The sequence below is a fragment of the Cupressus sempervirens genome, chromosome 1 (assembly GCF_028749045.1).
Source record: "Cupressus sempervirens isolate cs-2001-9-10 chromosome 1, ASM2874904v1, whole genome shotgun sequence".
Classification (NCBI taxonomy): Eukaryota; Viridiplantae; Streptophyta; class Pinopsida; order Cupressales; family Cupressaceae; genus Cupressus; species Cupressus sempervirens.
In genome coordinates, this window is record NC_143118.1 from 684213426 (window position 1) to 684234143 (window position 20718).

The 20718-nt window shown below is 38.8% G+C and overlaps 2 non-coding genes across 2 annotated transcripts; both read right to left on the reverse strand.

The window, feature by feature from the left end:
* Positions 1–964: 964 nt before the first annotated feature.
* On the reverse strand, positions 965–1126 carry LOC149579765 (U1 spliceosomal RNA). The gene has a single exon (XR_016358009.1). It is a non-coding gene; the product is annotated as a U1 spliceosomal RNA (small nuclear RNA).
* An 18663-nt stretch (positions 1127–19789) lies between these two features.
* LOC149579766 (U1 spliceosomal RNA) lies at positions 19790–19951 on the reverse strand. Its single transcript, XR_016358104.1, has one exon. It is a non-coding gene; the product is annotated as a U1 spliceosomal RNA (small nuclear RNA).
* Between the last annotated feature and the right edge of the window lie 767 nt (positions 19952–20718).

Here is a 20718-nt window from a genome sequence, read left to right on the forward strand (position 1 = left end):
AATTGGTGAAGTCATTGCGAGTGTCACGTTGAGAGATCATGACAAGGATACATATGGAAAGATACCTCCCTAGCTAAGAGGTATTGTTGATGTTATAACATTGGGAACTATATTACTTTTCCTAAATTAGAAATATAAGAATAATCACATTGAATTACAATTGTCCTCAAAAGACCAAGCTGTCTCTCACACTGAATTATAGTTGACCTCAAAAGACCAAGCTGAGGTCTTTGCTAAGGTGTTTTCTTTTTAAAAGAAAAACACTACTTTGATAGGATTTTAAAGTTTAGAATAGATTGAGAAATCTAAGGAACATGGTTCATTTATTTATAAATGCAAATCCACACCTACAAACTAAGTGGCATATATAATGAGATCCTCTCTTGTATTTGATGACTGCATATTTCTACATATGACATGTCTAGGGTGCATAAAGAAATAAGATACACGAAATTTGACTTCAATTGCATGCCCTTGCATCAAGAGCTAAAATCCTATCTAGATCAATATAATCTATCTTATTATCTTATCTAACAAGCATTAGTGCCGAAGAGTTCTCGCAGTGTTTTTTTGCTCTTTGCAATTCTACATCTAAAGTCATGCTCTTGCACATTCTTCTATTGCCTGATCACTATCACAATACCAAATTAATGGGACTATAAATTTGAATATTTAACACTTTTAATCTAGGAATTAAACTTAGTGTGTGATGTTTAAGCCATTTCATCTATCACTATGCCCTCTATTGCATTGCAACATTGTAAAAAAGCCTCTGCACCCAATCACGAATAGCAAAATATTTTCATTCAACAACTATACATAAATAGTTTACCGGTACAATTTTGAAGCAGCAAACAAAAGCAAATAAGATCTTTTTAGTTAAGTAGTTATTTACCCTATGTGAAGATGAAGATTAATTAGATCGGATATACCTCTGACCGTAAATATATATTTAGCTTCTTTGTTGGGGGCCGCGCAAACGCGAGCCCCCTCTGACACAAATTATGACGTGCACTCTCCACAGCGGGAGATGCTAGGCAGAGCCCCCTTCTTTATGTGCAATGAAGGTTCTCTCCCTAGGCCAGCGGCCTTCCTGATCATCGATTGACTCCGCCCAGGTAAGTATGCTTTGTACACTCTCTTCCCCTCCTACTTGTACTTACCTCCTCTCAGTTCTGTCACCTCTTCTCGCGCATGTGGGATCATTATAACACTCGCTATCTGCATCTTCATCCTCTAAACAAGTGCAGATTTCATCGAGAGGGGAGAATTAATGTGGCTCTGCCAGGTACATTCAATCAAACAATTAAATACAATGGCGCACTTGGCTTTTAAACAAAATCGTTCTGCGCCTATCCTGCACAAAATCATCATTAGCTTGCTTTCACATAATAGAGAGAGCTGACGGGGATGTAGCTCAGATGGTAGAGCGCTCGCTTAGCATGCGAGAAGTACGGGAATCGATACCCTGCAACTCCACTGGATTGGTTTTCCTTCTTACTCTGCATCTCTCCACTCCATATTTTATGTTTCTCAAAACTTGACATTTTTGCTCGAAAACATTGACCAATTGAAATCGATCTAATTGCTATGCAAATTTTCAACCGGATGAGAAAACGTCGAACAATTCTAATCTGAACTCAGTATGCGGAAAGGCCCAAACTTGAATTGAATCAAGCCGGTGAATTAAAAATTGAAGAGCATAGAAAACCCCAATAGAGATGCAGGTCCTACTCAATACCAGTATGCGTTAGGGATGATGCTACGCCTCTCAAGTACCAAGAGCCAAGTTTGGTGAAGAATCTGTACTCCGTAATTTTAGAAAGTAACCATGTTTTTAATCTATTATAGTCCTATATAATATTCAATCCTACTGTTCCTTATTTACCGTGCTTGTTCATTCACCTCTTCAGTTGTTAGTTTGTTGTTTTTACAACCATATTACTCTAGCATTTACTATGCAATTGTCAGTAATGAAGATTCCTCCAAGGAAAGAAATTTTGAATTTCATGTTATCATTATTGAGGGATTTGGAGGTTATCTGCGGCTATTCATGGCAGCCCAGTATTTGGAGCCTTCACCTTGCATTACCCTTTATTACTACAATTGTTAAGTTGTAAATCTAAGTTCCACCCGAAATAGAAGTCAAAGTAGTCACAAGATATCATAAAGCACCACACAAGACTCAAAGGTTGTTGCGCCTCCTAGAACACTAGTCCAAGTCATTGATCAGTGGTACAGATTTAGCTGCAAATGATGTAAGTGTATAGTTTACAAATATTTCAATTTTCAAATCTAACCATAAAAAATTATTTTACAAAAATTCATATAGATATCATACATAGATCTGTTATCATATTTGGTCATTGTGGCATGGAAGATCCAAAAAAATTTACCATTATAAAAATGTTCATCCAAAGAACATATCTGGGTTTTGGGGGTTTACATTCGCTATTTACTTGATTGAAGAGGGTTTGCAAATTCTCATATATGGTTGATCAACATTGATTTTCATCACACGTTGGCATCTGCAACTTGGTATTGGAATTAGTTTATTATTTGAGCTTGCACTTTGCTTAAGATTTCATCTATTTTCTTAAGGTTGCTCGACTAGGGAAATTATAAGATTTTTCTTCTTTTATATTTTTAGAGAAAAATAATATAGAGAATGATTGTCAATTCCCTTGCAATAATCAAAGATGCAATGTTATGATCTGGAATCACATGTGCTACCAAAATGATGGAGTCATTTTGCGATGCGATTTGTAATGGAATGTGATACTAGTCAACAAAATGAAGCTAAGTTTTCCACGTTGGATCACTTCTCCAACCAAATGTCCCTCCTAAATAGACGAGGGAAATTTTTGCCTATAACTAAGCATACTCATTGCATTCATACGAGGAGGAAAGGGTTGGATGTTGTCACATCACATTCCCTACAGAAAAAAAAAACGTATCCAAGCACCTTTGCAATCCAACCAATGTTAGAGGATATTTTTTGTTGCTTAGTTTTTGGATGACAACATTTACATCTGATTATTCAGATATTGTAAATAGTTATGTTCCTATAGTCTGGAGACGTTGACTATCTCGAAACAATAATTAGAGTTCTTGAAAGGCTACCGCTGATTCAAACACCAATTTGGTTGTGCATAGCTTTTGGAGAAAATATCGATCTGAACAGAGGCATTGGAAATGGCTGACTTAATTGAAGGTTGATGAATCTCCCACCAGCAATTTCTGTTCATCAGGAAACACCCTCAATCCATGGTTTTTGATACCATTGAGCAGAGGTGGTTGAGTGGAGGCATGGGTAGGGGGAGCTCAAAATTCCTTCATTTCAATTAATATGTAATGAACTTGGAATTGGAATGGGATTTGAAGCAATTCCACTTATTTAGATGGAAGATCAAATTCTGGTTTTAGGAGGTAAATGAGAATATCAATTTTTTTAAAATTCCAATTCTGATTTTGCACACACAAACATTAGATTAGAATTTTTTAAAAATTACAAATGCCAATTCATGTCCAATTCCAGCAACTGAACAGGCAAGTGATTCATCCATAATAGTACCCATCAAAAATTTCTCTTCCCTACTTATAATAAAAATAACTAGCAATCGCACCTTAGTGTGCAATAGGTACGTCATAGAGGTAGTAAGATCATTTTAAGTATTTCATCATTTACATGTCTCTTCCTCTCATACTCTCTATATCTCTTTATATCTTTATCAATATATCGTACCATCTCTATATGTTACTCTTTATCTCTCCCCCTCTATGTCACCCTCTATGTCTCCCTACATCTCTTTCTATAATTACCTCTTAATCTATCTCTATCTATCTATATATTTTTCTCTCATCATCAAACTCTATGTTCATCTCTATCTCTATCTTCTTCTCTCCCCTCCATATCTAGAAAAATCTCCCTCTCTTTATAAATCCACTCTTTCCACCACCCCCTCCCTATATTTTTAAATCTCTACATCTCCATATTTCCTTCCCCATTCTCCCTCTATCTCTATCTCATTATCTTTCTATCCCTATATATCTCCCTTTTTCTACCTCTCTCTAGATATCACTTTCTACCTATCTAATTCTCTCTTCTTTATATGTTTAGATCTTCCATCTACACTCTCACTTTTTCTTTTCTTTGTATCGCATTTCTTCTCGATCTCCATCTGCATACCTCTCTCTCTCTCTCTCTCTCTCTCTCTCTCTCTCTCTCTCTCTCTCTCACACACACACACACACACACACACACACACACACACACAATCTATCCATCTTTCTTTGAACCTATAAACCTTCCTCTCTATCTCTCATTATATATTGTTTCCTATCTCTATCTTCATCTTTCTCTCTCAATGACCTCTATTCAACCCTTACCCCTCTCTTTATCACTCCTTTCTTCTTTTTGTATACCTTTCTTTTATCCATTCATATTCTTGTGTACCAAACATATGCATTCGTTATACATGTCACTTCTATGCCATAATATACAAAGAATGGTAGTAAGAATAAGTACATATCAAATCATAGGCAACTTTCATTTCTTATGAAGTATTAAAATAAGACCTTTTGTGTAAGTTAAAAAGAATGTAATTCAAAGATCACAATTAAATGCAATATGCAATCAAAGCTTTTCCTTGACTCATTTGATTCTGCACTATTATGATATTCAATATCTCCATCCGGTAGACACCAAACCCATTGAGTGAATAGGATGCTCAACCTTAACATGAAATATTAAAATTCATTTTGAGGGTCATCCTTAAACATCACACACTAAGGGAAAAATTAAACTTATATAAAAAATAAATCAACTTTGATTGTTAACACTTTTGTCCTAGAAATCAAGCATTAGTATGCAATTTTTAAGTAGTCCTCTTTTGAGTAGACATCAAAGAGTTTTTTTGAATTTATAATATTCCCTCTATGAGACCCAAGATCTAGAAGCATGTTGCATTCGATCTACTTCCTTGGCTATGAAAAGCCCTAAGATTGTTGCTAGGAATTGTCTGGCCTAGTAAATGTCAGGAGTGAAATAACCAAAGGTGCGAAGATTGAGATGAGTGACATGGCTAGAGCCCCTATCGTAGGCGATTCATTTCCAAGAGCAGCAGTACAACCTCTTCCACAAAACAAAGTGGTCATCTATATCATTCAGCTCTTGTTTGAAGCAAATAGAAGGGCATCTTCCCCAAATAATGAGGAGGTGGAGGAAGAGCAGTAGTAGGTTCCTACGAAGAGCACCACCAACATAAACATGTATTTGCACATGTTTTACTTGAGGTCCTCTCAATTTCAATAATAATGGTAATAATTATAGGGACATTGCAAATTGATGCTTCTTCTTTGTATGAAATTAGTTGCAAATTGATGAGTATTTATAACACAAAGCCACACATCATGTGCATAATTCATAGAAGTAATTAAGCGATTACTTTCCCATTTCCAAAGTAATAATCAATTTAACAATAAAGAACACTTGTCATGGAATGATGTATAAGTTTATTTATTTATTTAGAATATAATATGATTGATTAAAATTTAAATATTTGTTAGAATTTTCTAATATAAAATATACTTAGTTTTTATTTTACACTTATTATTGAGTGAGTTTAAGAAATCTCACACTCCTTTAATATATTCTTCTTATTTATATAAGTTTAATTTATTTAATTAAATATATTTTGTAGATAATTCTTTTTATTGAAAAATAAAGTCATGAAGCAGCAAATTTTGAACTTTATGCAAGAGGGAAAAGTTATATTAATGACTGAATGATAGTTTTTCAAATATTCAATGTATATAAAATTATAATTATAATCATATATTGTTTAAAATTTTGAGTAATTATTAGTTCAATTGATTCTCGTGTCCAACATTGAAGCTCCCATTCAGTGCTTATAAAATATTTATGTGGTTAGAGTGTGAAGCAGTGTTATTATTTAATGCAATCCCACATCTACTTAACATTACACCAAAATAGACTAAATTTAAAGTTAATGATGTCAAACTGAGTTCAAAGTTAAGGATGACGAGTGGCTAGTCTAGTTTACTATCATAATAGAGATGATGGTTATTGACAAGGTCCAACTACAAGTAAGGGAGTGGAGGCACACGCTACACTTTTGATGGATACTGAATTTGGTTCAAACGAAGATTATTTTGATTTATTACGATGAGAAGAAAATAGATTTTGATACTGACCATTTGATTCATCCTTACCTACTCACATTTCTCCTTTCACACTTTGGCTTTAGAATGGATATCATGAATAGTAATCATCAAGTTGGCCTGACAACTATCAATCCATGCTTTCCTTAAAAAGTAATATTGTGAATAGTAATCTTTTGAATGGGCTAGATGATTTCAATGGTCATCCACTATTATGGAGCATTATCAACCGTCCGTTGTCCAAATGAGGTCAGACATCTCATATAAGGAAACCCCCTTAGCATTAATTACAAGAAATTATCATTTTATGTTAAATAATTATACTTTTAATGTGAAGAGTTCATACATTATTTTATTAAACCATAACATAAGTTACATGATTGATTCTTTACATTATTGAATAAATTGATATTATAAACTTTTATAAATGTTATTTAATACTTATAATTAATAGATCTAAAATAGAAAATAATCTTCACTAATTTAATGATCTATGCAAATATGACAAGTTACTTACAATTTTTACAATTTTCTAATGATACAATACAAGAACTTACATTTCATATGATCAAGCCAATGATAATTTTTTATATTAATATGTCAAAAAAGATGAGTTATAGTTTAGAATTGTAATATTTCTTTTAAGAATATATAATTAATTATATTTTCGTATAATTAATCCATTAAGATGAGGTTTAATGTCTCTTTATTGCACCAATGTCTATGCCAGCATCAAATCGGCATTTTATTGGTTTCAAAAATTATTTTAAAACTATATTTTAAATTAAATTTTATTTAAAATTTTTTGTTTGCTGGGGGAATTTCGTCACTGGTGATGAAACTAATAAATGGTCCTACTCTGCCAAGAAATAGTCAAAATTGTCTTCTTTGATTTCCAGAGCCTAGTAGATTGTTATCATTTGTTCACTCACCAAAGATTCAAATTTCAAATGTCCAACCCATCCAGCGGCTAGTCCCAGAATTAATATTATTTAAATGCCTAAGAGACATCAAAAAATCTAAGCGATCAAACCTTGTAAAGGTTTCCACGGCCCACAGGTTCTCTGTCGTCAGATCTAAGCCAAATCTACTGTTGGTGCTATCTCGACATCAGAAGCTACGCGAGATTTATGTTTGCAACATGGCATCCTTATGACGTGTGTTCGGTGGGTCCAATGGGCCACGCAACAAGTTTGGTGGGTCAAAAAATTTTCACGGCACCGTGGGTGCTATGTCGCTATCATATGTTGGCCGAAAAATCTTCATAGCGACATAGCGCCCGATGGAAAAGGTTTCACGGTGGGCAGGTTGCGTCACCGGGAAAGTTAGCGGTGGGCGGTCAGTTTCACGGGCCGAAAAGTTTCAAAAAGTGATAAGTAGCACTTGGTTGACACATGGTGTGGTCAGGATTAATAGTACCAGAATCTGCCAAGTTGATGCTTTGAAGGCAAATGGAGAGGTGCCGGGTGTATGAGTCAGAGCATATGTGGTTCATGGGCCCAACGATTTTTAGAGGGAAGGATGTGCAGAGTATGAGGTGGTTCTGATCGTCAGATTGAAATTGATCTATGATGGGCGCTTTCGCGCTATGGAAAAGATGCACGAGATTTACAACAGCAACATAGCGCCTGGGCGCCACATGTCCCTCAGTAGGGTCAAAGCGGTATGAACCCTCTAGGTTGGTGCTTTGTCAGACCAAGGTGGTCCTTTGTTAGGCCAATGGGGAACAACCACGTATGCCAGGTTAGAATATAGTTAGCGCATGGGACTAGATCTTTAATGTGGCCACTATAGTCAAGGCTAAGATCTCCACTGTCAGATCTACAGAGATTAATGGCAGGCAACATCGCGCTATGGATAAGTCACACAAGTTTTATGTTAGCAACATGGCGCTTGGAGGACACGTGTCATCGTGGGTCCAGGTTTGAAGGTACAGGAAATACATACAGTGATACATGGCCGATTTCTATTGATCGATGCACTGAGGGGCATTATATCTTGCTTGTCATTGAATTAAGTCAGATCGATAGAAGGCGCGATGTTGCCATGGTGAAGTTGCATAATCTTTACCATAGCAACATAGCGCCCTTTTGCCACGTGTTAGCGGGGCTAGGTCTTGCTAGGGTACGTCAGTCAGGTACTGCCAGGTGTCATTCGAGTGTGGTGTGGTTGCTAAGGTGGTGCCAGATATGATGGGCCCGAGGTAAGAACAATATTGTGGTACAACGAGTCTCCACAATCGTCAGATTTAAGGCAGATCGATGGTCGACGCTATCTTGCTTTTTGAAGTTGCACGGAAGATACCATGGCAACATAGCGCCTTGTCGACATGTGTCTCGCTGGCTCAACTAAAGTTGGTAGTTAATGACTAGCAGTTGGTGTGATTGCTATAGTTAACGATAATAGTTGGAAGGGTGGCGTGGTTGGTTCAATAAAAGGAGGTCAACCACAGAGGACTTCCCAGGTGGCAGAACGAGAAGAAGCAATTGGCTCGCATGGCCCAGTTGGCTTGTGAAACTAGGTTGACTCTCTGACCCCCCTGCTGATTCATGAACCAAAAATGAGGGTGATCTATTTTGTTGTGCGATCTGATCTTCATGATTGATCCTGACCACAAAAAATGAATGCGAAACATAAAAAATAGTCCACTGTCTCAGTCGATCCATCTACCCAGTCAGAACATCGATGGCACCATTTTCAGTCTTCTTAGGACACCTATTGCAAAAAAGGTCAGATTTTCCTTAGATTTCCATGATTTTCCTCCGCAGGACTTAATGGAAAGTAGCTGCAGGGTCACTTCAGTAGCAAAAAGATCTCAGTTATGCTTGAACTATAAAGGTAGATTTTGTAGTTTTGAGGGAGGACTCCTTTTCTGATTTCTCTGCTACTGCTCCCAAGTCTGTAGTGTAAAATTCTGTTTGTCTCTAAGTTGTATAACATTCTGTATCATCTCCTTCAGCCATCGTTGTGTATGTGCATCTGTCTTGCCTCTCATCAGTATATTGTTGAGATCTGTGGCTTACATACTGTGTCTATTTTCGGCCTATTGGATAATATATAAGTGAGATCTTTTTCCTTGTGTTATTTAGTTTGGTTTTCTGATCTGCATGTGGTCATTGATTGACATAAGTATGGATGTGTATGTCTTTTGAATGTTATCTTGGTTTTGTAGTGCATATATGGGCAGAAATGAGTCTGAACACTCTATCTTGGTGCATCACCTCCTTAGATTAGACTAGGTAGATTTGCTTTCATGCTCTCCTTCTCCCTTTTTCTCTCCAAGAGTAGATAGGTGCACCCTGATAGTAAGAGGATGTTGGCCTTCTTCGGAGACTTAACCTTGCAGTTCAAGTCCCATAGCTTGGAGGTTTTTTCCATGTTTCACTAGGTTTTCCTCGTGCATAGGCCTTGGACAAAGGTGCAAACCTAAGTGACAACAGTTTTTGGCACACCCAGTGGGACACTTTTCAAACAAAATTTAAAGTCTACTGGTGTCAAAGAAGAAAGAGTTTCAGAGATTAATACTGAAGAGGTAGTGCTGGGTTTAGTATTCGAGCCTTCAAGAGGCTGATTCTTCAAAGTACTTGGCGACTCTGAACATCAACAAATCTGGTTCCAGGCTAAAGCTGCAGTGATTCATGCCTAGAGCTGAAACAAGGGCGTCTTCTAGAGGTAAATTTCAATATCAAGAGCTTTCTCTTTCAAATCCTAGAAGAAGGAGGACTAGAACTTCATTATCACAAATTAGGGGTGTAATAATAGTCAATATACCTGTAAGATCTATCTCTACTCCTCCTACTATTCGAACTCAGCCTAGATTGCCATAAACACTCATTAATAGAACACTTGTTTACATGGCACAACCAAGAGGTCATTCTTTTGCCAACTTTAATGATGGAAGTCCTCTATTGTTAGCCCAAAGACATGATATACCAGTATCTTCACTAAAAAGTATACCTGATTTTACTAGTGAAACTTCCATCTCCCCTTTAGAGCATATCCAAGAAGTAGCAAATGTCTGTAATATTCAAGGTATTACAGAGGATGATGTTTCTGTCAAACTTCTAGCCTCATCTTTGAAAGGAAAAGCATTACAGTGGTATAGAGGCTTAGCTCATGGTTCTATAACCAATTGGGATGGACTAGGAGTAGGGTTATGCAAACATTTTGAGGATAGAAGTGACCATCTGTCACTTTTAGAGCAACTGACTACTATAAAAAGAGGCCCCCATGAGTGTATGACTGATTTTAACTATAGATTTCAAAAGACATGGGATAGAATACCTACTACAGTGAAACCTACCCCTGGTAATGTCTGCCTGCGTTACCTAAGAGCTTTTAACAGTGATATTGCCACTACAATCCAAACTATGGGAGGAGATACCTTGCCTAATGCTTATGATATAGCCATAAAAGCTGAGAACATCTTGATACAAGGAGGAAAGTTGGCTCCAAGGCCCCCTATGCCTTTCTTTCCTGATGTTCCCAACCACCAACCAGTAATGACCCCTCTGCCTACAACTTCTACATCACAAGCCCTTACTCTAGTCCCTCAAGCTTCCACATCCTCAAATGGGATAGATGAACTCAAAGAAATGCTCCAAGGTCTAGTACTGAATATAGATAAGAGAGAGAAGACCCTAGATAAAAAATTGCAAGAGCAGGGGAGGGAGTTGAAAGACCAAGGGAAGAGATTAGAGGATATTTTTTCTATAATACAAAAAATGAGTAACAAAGTGGTGGCCTTAGAAAGGCAGCAGGCTCAAGGTGGCAAGCCTCCTCAATTGCAATATCAGGCTCCAAATGGTGGTGGGCCTCCTAATTAGTGGAATAGCTCTTTTGATCAGGGTAGGAAAAATAGTCATGCTTCTGCTTCAAGCTCAAATCAGAATAGAGCTATAGTCCCTCAAAATAACTTGGCCCAAGATCAAGATTTCTATGCTTCTTGCAACTATTCTTATGGCTATTGCATGTGCCAGAAGGTAGAATCTTATTTGGCCCTAACTGACCAAGAACCTGCAACAAAGCAATTGTACAAGGAGGATCATTCCAAGGAGGCCTCATATATTCAAGGACATGATGATTTCTCTTTCATGAATCATCAGATTGGGGAGCATTGTAATGTAAACCAGGATTTTGTTGCTCATAAGACTAGAAGTAAGAAGAGAGCCGTGGAACATGCTGCCCCTCCTTCTCCTAAGAAAGCCTCAACTTCAAGTGTTGCACCTCATGCACATGCAGAAAATGAACTAACAAGTACTTCACAGCAGCAAAAGCAAGATTCTAGAAAGAAAGATGCAAGTGATCCTTATGTTGGCCCATCTCAACCTCTAATAAGTGCAGCTCCCAAAGTTTCTACCAAAACTCCTAATACACCTTTCAGTGTGGTAGAGCAAATGAAGAAGACCAATGTGAATATTTCTATGTGGGATGTTGTTGCTACCATACCAATGCAGAAGAGGATGCTGCAGCAAGAATTAGAGAAGATTGAACCCAAGGATCAGCCATCTACCATGGAGAGTGCCACAAGTATAGTACAACTAGCAGGGGATGTGGAGAAAAATAAAAAGGTTAGACCTCCTTCATTCTATGTTTCTCTAATTATATGGGGCAGATTAGTCCACAATTGCATGATACATTCAAGGGCTAGTAGCTTGGTAATGCCTAGGTGTGTTGCTGATGCTTTAGGAATGAAATATGAGCCCATTGTTAGGGATGTGTTACAATTAGATGGTAGTACTATCAAAACTGTAGGTATCCTTAAGAATGTGGAGAGACTTCACTGCTCAAATTGGTGGATTCATATCTGCCGATTGGTCATATATGTCATTTAAGACCAGATATGGAGCCAATGCCTCAATTAGAGCAGAACCTCAAGCCCTTCATCACACTAAATCTTACAACCCCAATCCCATCAACATGAATTGCCCTATTCTAGAGATGGATGAAAATGACATAGTAAATGAGCCTGCCACTTCCATAATAGGGATTCCTAATTTCTTCTTGGATGAGTGGGAAAATGCATATCAGTTTGAGCCTATGTCAGAGACCCTTGAGACAAGCCTTAGTACATATTGCATAATAGAGAAAGATGCTCAAGTTCCTAATCTTATTGGGACTAATGATGATATAAATGGAACATGGAGTATGTACTTTGATGGCTCAAGGAATAGAAATGGATCAGGGGCTGGTGTTATGTTGATCTCTCCTGCACAAATAAGATACTACTTCTCCTTTAGGCTCCAATTCAGTTGCACCAATAATATGGCCGAGTATGAATCCTTGATTCAGGGTCTCTTACTTGCCCAAAAGAGAGGAATTCAATCCTTGAAAGTCTATGGGGATAGTGAGTTGGTAGTTAACCAAGTGAGAAACTGGAATATCACCAAAAATTACTTGCTCAAGTCTTACAAACATAGGGTCTGGGATTTTCTTGACGGCTTCAATGCATTTAATATTCAGAGCATTCCTAGGAAAGAAAATAGACATGCTGATAGACTTGCAGCAGTGGGTGCAGCTTGTGATGTACCAGGGAATCTTGAGGAAGAGAAGAAGCAAAAAATAAGGGTGGTAGTGAGGCCTGCCATCCCTGACAACAACAATCATTGGAAGGTGTTTGATTCTGATGAGCAAATTGTGAGTTTCTTGCAGAATGAGGCAGATTTCTCAGATAGAAACTAGTCAAGACTGCAAGATCAGTATGGTGATCAAATCATTCATCTTAGTTCTAAAAAGTTTCCCAAGGGTCTCATTACTTTGGAGGGTGTCTTTAATCCTGATGATCAAACAAAAGGCAAAGGAATAAATCTAGCTGCAGAAAAGGATGATTATGCCCCAGTTACAATTGCTGATGGAAAATCTCTAAATATGGGGCAGGTATGTTCTAAAACTGAGCAAGAAAACTTCATTTAGTTATGTCAAGAATTTAATGATGTATTTGCTTGGACATATGATGACTTAAAATGGTTTGATCCTAGTTTGTTTCAGCATACCATAGATTTAGTTGATAAGGCCAAACCAGTAAGGCAAAAACGGAGGCCAGTGAATCCTAAGATTGAGCCCCTAATGAGAAAAGAACTATCCAAGTTGATAGAGGCTAATATAATATTTTATATCAAACACTCATCATGGGTAGCTAACCTTGTCCCTGTTAGGAAGAAGAATGGAGAAATCAAACTATGTGTGGAATTTAGGGATCTTAATCAGGCTTCTCTTAAAGATCACCATCCTCTCCCTTCCATGGAGCAAATTTTGTCCAAGGTCAGCGGTTCAAGGAGATTCTCTTTTCTTGATGGATTCTCTAGTTATAACCAAGTGTTGGTTAAAGAATATGACAGACATAAGACATCATTCACTACTAAATGGGGCACATATGCTTATTGCAAGATGCCATTTGGACTAACAAATGCAGGTGCCACATTTCAGAAGGCAATGGAGATGGCCTTTAAAAAACTAATTGACAAATTTGTCTTAGTATACCTTGATGATATAACTGTATATTCAAAAAATGTAGAAGATCATTTTGATCATCTAAGACAAGTATTTCTAATATGTAGAGAGTTTGGGGTTTCCCTTAACCCAACCAAGTGTTTCTTTGCTACAAGCCAAGGGAAATTATTGGGACACATTGTATCTAAGTATGGGCTAACCATTGATCCAGAAAGAATAGAGGCAATACTTGCCCTTCCTCTTCCTAAACACAAGAAGGGGCTACAAAGTTTCCTTGTTAGAATAAATTTTGTAAGAAGGCTTATTCCTAATCTTGCTACCATGGTGAAACCTCTTACAGATATGCTTAAGAAAGGTATGGTCTTCTCATGGACCAAGGAAGGGAAGGAGAGTTTTGAAGAGATCAAGACAGCCATAGCCTCAGCCCCTACTCTCATGAACCCAAATTTTGAAAAAGATTTCATCCTCTACACTCTAGGTGGTGAGTCAAGTATCTTTTCTATCTTAACTCAAACAAATGACAAGGATGAGGAACAACCTATAGCCTTTTTCAATGAAGGGCTCAAGGAATATGAAGATAAGTACAGTTATGTAGAGAAGCAAGCCCTTGCAGTCATCAGAGCCTTGAAGAAATTCAAGCACCTATTATCCCACAATAGGATCCATCTGTTGGTGCTCCATGCCAGTGTAAAGGATTTCTTGTTAAGAAAAGATATCAGTGAAAAGAGAGCTGGATGGATCACTAGGGTAATGGAATATGATGTTGATATTTGGATTACCAAGCTGGTAAGAGGGAAGGGGTTGTGTAAAGAAATGTTATCAGGCCGGGGTTTAGATGAAGAGGCTGCTATGGTAATAATAGAGCAGCAGGAGGAAGGAAATTTTAATGGTCCAAGGAGCTGGATAAATGATATGAAGAGCTTCTTATTAGGTGATGGATACCCTCGGGGATTGGATAGAGCCAAAAGAAGATAATATAGACTACAATCCATTCCCTATGTTGTGATTGATGGTATCCTGTTCAGGAGGGATTTTAATGGGACCCTATTGAGATGCATTGAAGAGGATCAGGCTGAGAGGATGATTAAGGAACTTCATGATGGCCCTAATGGTGGCCATTTCTCTACAAGAACAACTGCCATGAAGATCATGAGGGCTGGTTATTATTGGCCATCCCTATTCCATGATTGTTATGGATATGTGAGAAAATGTGAGAAATGTTCTTTCTTCTCAGGAAAATAGAGGCTTGCAGCTCTCCCCCTTCGTCCTATTCAGGTGGATCAGCCCTTTACTCAGTGGGGGTTGGATTTTATAGGCCCCATTAATCCTCCATCTAGTGCAAGTCATAAATGGATTTTGGCTACTATTGATTATTGCACTAGATGGACAGAGGTAGTTGCCTTGAAGGATGCCACAGAACCATCAGTTGTTGAATTCCTTGATGGAATTGTATCTAGGTTTGGTGCTCCTTCTACTATCATCTCGGACAATGCTAAGTCTTTTGTTGGAACCCAGATTTGTGCATGGGCAATGAATCACAATATCTACCTGAGCACATCATCAAATTACTATCCCCAAGGTAATGGTTTGGCTAAGTCTTCCAACAAGAATCTGATCAGAATCATGAAAAGGACAATAGAAGACAATCAGAGGATCTAGCATAAGAAATTAAGAACTGCTTTGTGGGCTGATAGGATAACACCCAAGAGATCTGTTGGGAATTCACCTTTTGTGCTGGTATATGGTAGGGAGGCCAAACTCCCAATTTCATTGGAATTCCCATCCTTGGAATTGGCTCATCAACTGGAATTGATTGAAGATAATGCCATGTCAGTAAGAATGGCAGAGCTGATTGAACTAGAAGAAAAGAGAATTAAAGCTATGCAAACCTTAGAGACACATCAACAGTAGATGAAGAGGAGTTTTGATAAGAAAACTAGGGTCAGGACCTTCAAAGAAGGAGATTTAGTTCTAAAGTGGGATGTAGATAGGGCGAAACCAGGAAGACATTCCAAATTTGATGCACTATGGAGTGGCCCCTATCTAGTTGCCAGTTGCAAGTAGGCTAATGCATTTCAGTTGAGCAGGTCAAATGGTGAAATTTTTCCCATTCCAGTCAATGGGATCTATCTAAAGCCCTATTTCTGAAAATTTGGGAATCCATGTGCATAAGTAGTTTAGTTTCTTTTCTGTTGTTTCCTACTTTTCAAGAAGTGCGCATGCACATGGTTCTCACTTTGAGTTGTCAGCTTTCGAAGTTTTGACAGTTTTGAGGTTGCAGTTGCAGAACTAGGGTTTTCAATGTTTTGATCTCCTCAAAAATAGGTTAAGGTTTTGCAATCCTCAGGTTCATACCTTTTTGACTCCATAGCCCAATGGATACATGAGGCCACTGGTCATACACATAGCAGGCTTGTGCCCCCTGTGAGTCGCCAGAAATGTTATCATTTGTTCACCCACCAAAGAATCAAATTTCAAATGTCCAGCCCGCCCAATGGCTAGTCCCAAAATTAATATTATTTTAATGCTTAAGAGACATCAAAAAATCTATGTGATCAAACCTTGTAAAGGTTTCCATAGCCCAAAGGTTCTCTTCCATCAGATCTAAGCCAGATCTATGGTTGGCGCTATCTCGCCATCAGAAGCTGCACAAGATTTACGTTCGCGACATGGTGCCCTTATGATGTGTGTCTGGTGGGTCCAATGGGCTAGGCAACAAGTTTGGCGGGTCAAAAAAGTTTCACGGCACTGTGGGTGCTATGTCGCTATTGTGTGTTGGCTGAAAAATCTTCATAGCGACATAGCGCCCGACGGAAAAGGTTTCACGACGGGTAGGTTGCGTCACCGGAAAAGTTAGCGGCAAGCGGTCAGTTTCACAGGCCGAAAAGTTTCAAAAAGCAGCAAGAAGCCATGGTGCCAATGAAAAACTCAAAAGTTTTCTGTTAGCGACATAGCACCTGGTTGACACGTGGCGTGGTCAGGATTAATAGTACAAAAATTTTCCAAGTTGATGCTTTGAAGGCCAATGGAGAGGTGCCAGGTGTATGAGTCAGAGCATATGTGGTTCACAGGCCCAGTGATTTTTAGAGGGAAGGATGTGCAGAGTACGAGGTGGTTTTGATCGTCAGATTGAAATTGATCTATGATGGGTACTATCACGCTATGGAAAAGCTGCGCAAGATTTACAACAGCAACATGGCGCCTGGGTGCCACGTGTCCCTCAGTAGGGTCAAAGCGATATGAACCCTCCTAGTTGGTGCCTTGTCAGACCAAGGTGGTGCTTCGTTAGGCCAATGGGGAACAACCATGTATGCCAGGTTAGAATACAGTCAGCGCATGGGACTAGATCTTCAACACAGCCACTGCAGTCAAGGCGAAGATCTCCACCGTTAGACCTATAGAGATCAATGATAGGCACCATTGTGCTATGGATAAGCTACACAAGTTTTATGTTAGAGACATGGTGCTTGGAAAACACGTGTCCTCGCGGGTCCAGGTTCGGAGGTGCAGGAAATACAAACAGCGATACGTGGTCGATTTCTATTGATTGATACACTAAGGGGCAGTATATCTTGCTTGCCATTAGATTAAGTTAGATCGACGGAAGGCACCATGTCACCATGGTGAAGTTGCACGATCTTTACCATAGCGACATGGTGCCCTTTCACCATGTGTCAGTGGGGCCAGGTCTCTCTAGGGTACATCATTCAGGTACTGCCAAGTGTCATTCGAGTGTGGTGCAGTTGTTGAGGTGGTGCCAAATATGATGGGACAGGGGTAAGAACAGTATAGTGGTGCGACGAGTCTCCACGATTGTCAAATTTAAGGTAGATCGACGGTCGACACTATCTCGCCTTCTGAAGTTGCACGACAGATACCATGGCGACATAGCGCCTTGTCGACACGTGTCTCGCTGGCTCAGCTAAAGTTGGTGGTTAATGGCTGGCAGTTGGTGTGATTGCTACAGTTAATGATAACAGTTTGAAGGGTGGCACGGTTAGTTCAATAAAAGGAGGTCAACCACAGAGGACTTCCCAGGTGGCAGAACGAGAAGAAGCGATTGGCCCGCGTGGCCCAGTTGGCTTGTGAAACTAGGTTGACTCTTTGACCCCCCTACTGATTCATGAACCAAAAATGAGGGTGATTTGTTTTGTTGTGCGATCTAATCTTCATGATTGATCCTAACCAACATAAATGAATGCAAAACATAAAAAAACACTCCACCGTCTCAGTCGATCCATCTACCCAGTTAGAACATCGATGGTGTTGTTTTCAGTCTTCTCAGGACACCTGTTGTAAAAAAGGTCAGATTTTCCTCAGATTTCCATGATTGTCCTCCATAGGACTTAATGGCAGGTAGCTGTAGGGTCACTTCAGCAGCAAAAAGATCTCAATTATGCCTGAACTATAAAGGCAGATTTTGTAGTTTTGAGGGAGGACTCCTTTTTTGATTTCTCTGCTACTGCTCACAGGTCTGCAGTGTAAAATTCCTTTTGTCTCTAAGCTATATAACACTCTGTATCATCTCCTTCAGCCATCGATGTGTATGTGCATCTGTCTTGCCTCTCATTGGTGTATTGTTGAGATCTGTGGCTTGTATACTATGTGTATTTTTGGCCTATTGGATAATATATAAGTGAAATCTTTTTCCTTGTGTTATTCAGTTTGGTTTCCTAATCTATATGTGGTCATTGATTGGCATAAGTCTAGATGTGTATGTCTTTTGAATGTTATCTTGGTTTTGTAGTGCATATATGAGCAGAAATGAGTCTGAACACTCTATCTTGGTGCATCACCTCCTTAGATTAGACTAGGTAGATTTTCTTTCGTGCTCTCCTTCTCCCTTTTTCTCTCCAAGAGTAGATAGGTGCACCCTGATAGTAAGAGGATGTTGGCCTTCTCTGGAGACTCAACCTCGCAGTTCATGTCCCACAGCTTGAAGGTTATTTCCGTGTTTCACTAGGTTGTCCTCGCACATAGGCCTTGGAAAAGTGTGCAAACCTAAGTGACAACATAGATTATTCCAAAATACCTATGATCGACGGGATTGAAAACTTTAGATTCGTTCATAGCTACTCAAAAATTCCAAAATTCCATGCAATTTCTATTTTTGACGCAATCCAAAAGTTTCAGAAACATTCACACTAAAGGACTCCCCAAAAATCCCATTTTTTTCACAAACCATTGAAACGGCCTCTGAAAATGGGCACTGAAATGTATTCATGATCATGTCAAAGATGAACAATTGCAAGAAACCCCATGTCGTGGTAGTGCCATTTCCAGCATTGGGTCACGTCATTCCCTTTCTCGACATGGCAATGCTTCTGGCCTCACAGTTAGCTACGTCACAACCTAGGCCAATCCAAATCGCATAGAACACCCGATTTCAAAAGCCATCTCCAATAGCCTCGACATTCGCCTCATTGTGCTCCCCACGCCCATCGTGAAGGGCTTACCCACAGGACTTGAGAACTTAGATCTAATCCCAATGGAAGCCTCAGACCTAATTCGCGAACTAGCAGAAAAGCTTCAAAACCCCTTCAATCGTTCAATTGAGGGCCAATTAAAACAAAAAATGAGTCCTCCAGTTTGCATCATCTATGATTTGTTCATTGTCTAGGCCCTGCAATCCGCCCAAAAGTTTAATTTGGAAAGCACTTTCTTCAATGCTTGCAGAGCTCTAGCGACGGTGAAATTAATTTTAGGGCGCTTTCAATCCGTCCACCATGGCATCGGAATGCTGATCAATACTTTTCATGATCTTGAACCTGGGTATTTGCAGCACTTGAGGAGTGTAACAAATAAGCCGGTTTGGGGAATCAGCCCTATTTTTCCTCCAAAGGGATCTACCATGGTCGACATGTGAGGGAAAGTGGCAAACATGAGCTTGGATCACTTTAAATTACAGTTTTCCTTATCTTGGATCACTGGAATGAAATGAGCTACTTGGGTCACATCGAATTACAATTTTCCTCGACATTTTCTTTTTAAGCCCACCCATCCAACTTTGAAGTAGAAATCAAAAAGTAATCTTCAACCCTCCCAACTTTGAAGCACAAAATCTTTACCTGCCCTAACTTTGAAGCAGATTTACATCAATTAGATCAGATATACCTATGACATATATAAACTAAGTAATTTATTTTTCACTTAGTTGTTGAAGGCCATGTGAACATGAGCCCCCTCTAACACAAATTATGATGTACACTCTCCACAATGGGAGATGCTAGGCAGAGCCCCCTTCATCATGTGCAATGAAGGTGCTCTCCCTAGGCCATCAGTCTTCTTGATCATCGATCGACTGCACCTAGCTAAGTATGATTTGCTTATGCTCTTCCCCTCAACCTTGTACTACCTATCCTCCCTTGTCTCACCTTTTCACTTGCATGTGGTGAAGGAGGTGGATAGAGTGGATCAAAGACAAACATGAATGCAATGATAAAAATTCAAATCAATAAGCAAAACACAAAGACATCAAGTTGTGCTACAACACTTAAATAAAATCTATTACAAATCCTTAGAATGCTACAACATTCTATCTACTCATGATCCACAATTAGAAACCCAAAATGGGCTCTGCTGATTACAGGCCTAGCATATTCTATTTATAAGCAAATGCATATTAAATGCTATAGCAAAGAGTTGATAATATAATTAATGTTTTGCAATGAAGATGGTGTGTTTTCCAGTGCTTGGACGGCTGAGGATGGCTACTTGTTTATTGCTAATAGTTGTTTGTCTGTGGCTGTGGACGGCTATGTGGCTATGGACGGTGGGAGAAATTAATACTACCAACACTCCCCCTTAATTTCTTCCACTAATGCTACTACATTTATATTGTTTTCCCTCATCATAATCACTTTGGGTTTAAGAACTTAACCCTTAACCAATGTAAATTTTGAAGTGGTTTAAAGCTCACTACGAACTCCACAAACATCACACAAATGGTTTTAAGATCACCATAAACGTTGCAGTCAAATGGTTTACAAACCAAGCACTCACTAGTTCTAATGACCACAAATCATCACTATGGTGAAACTATCATCACTCTGGGCCTTTCTCTTTTCTACCTACATCAAACTAATT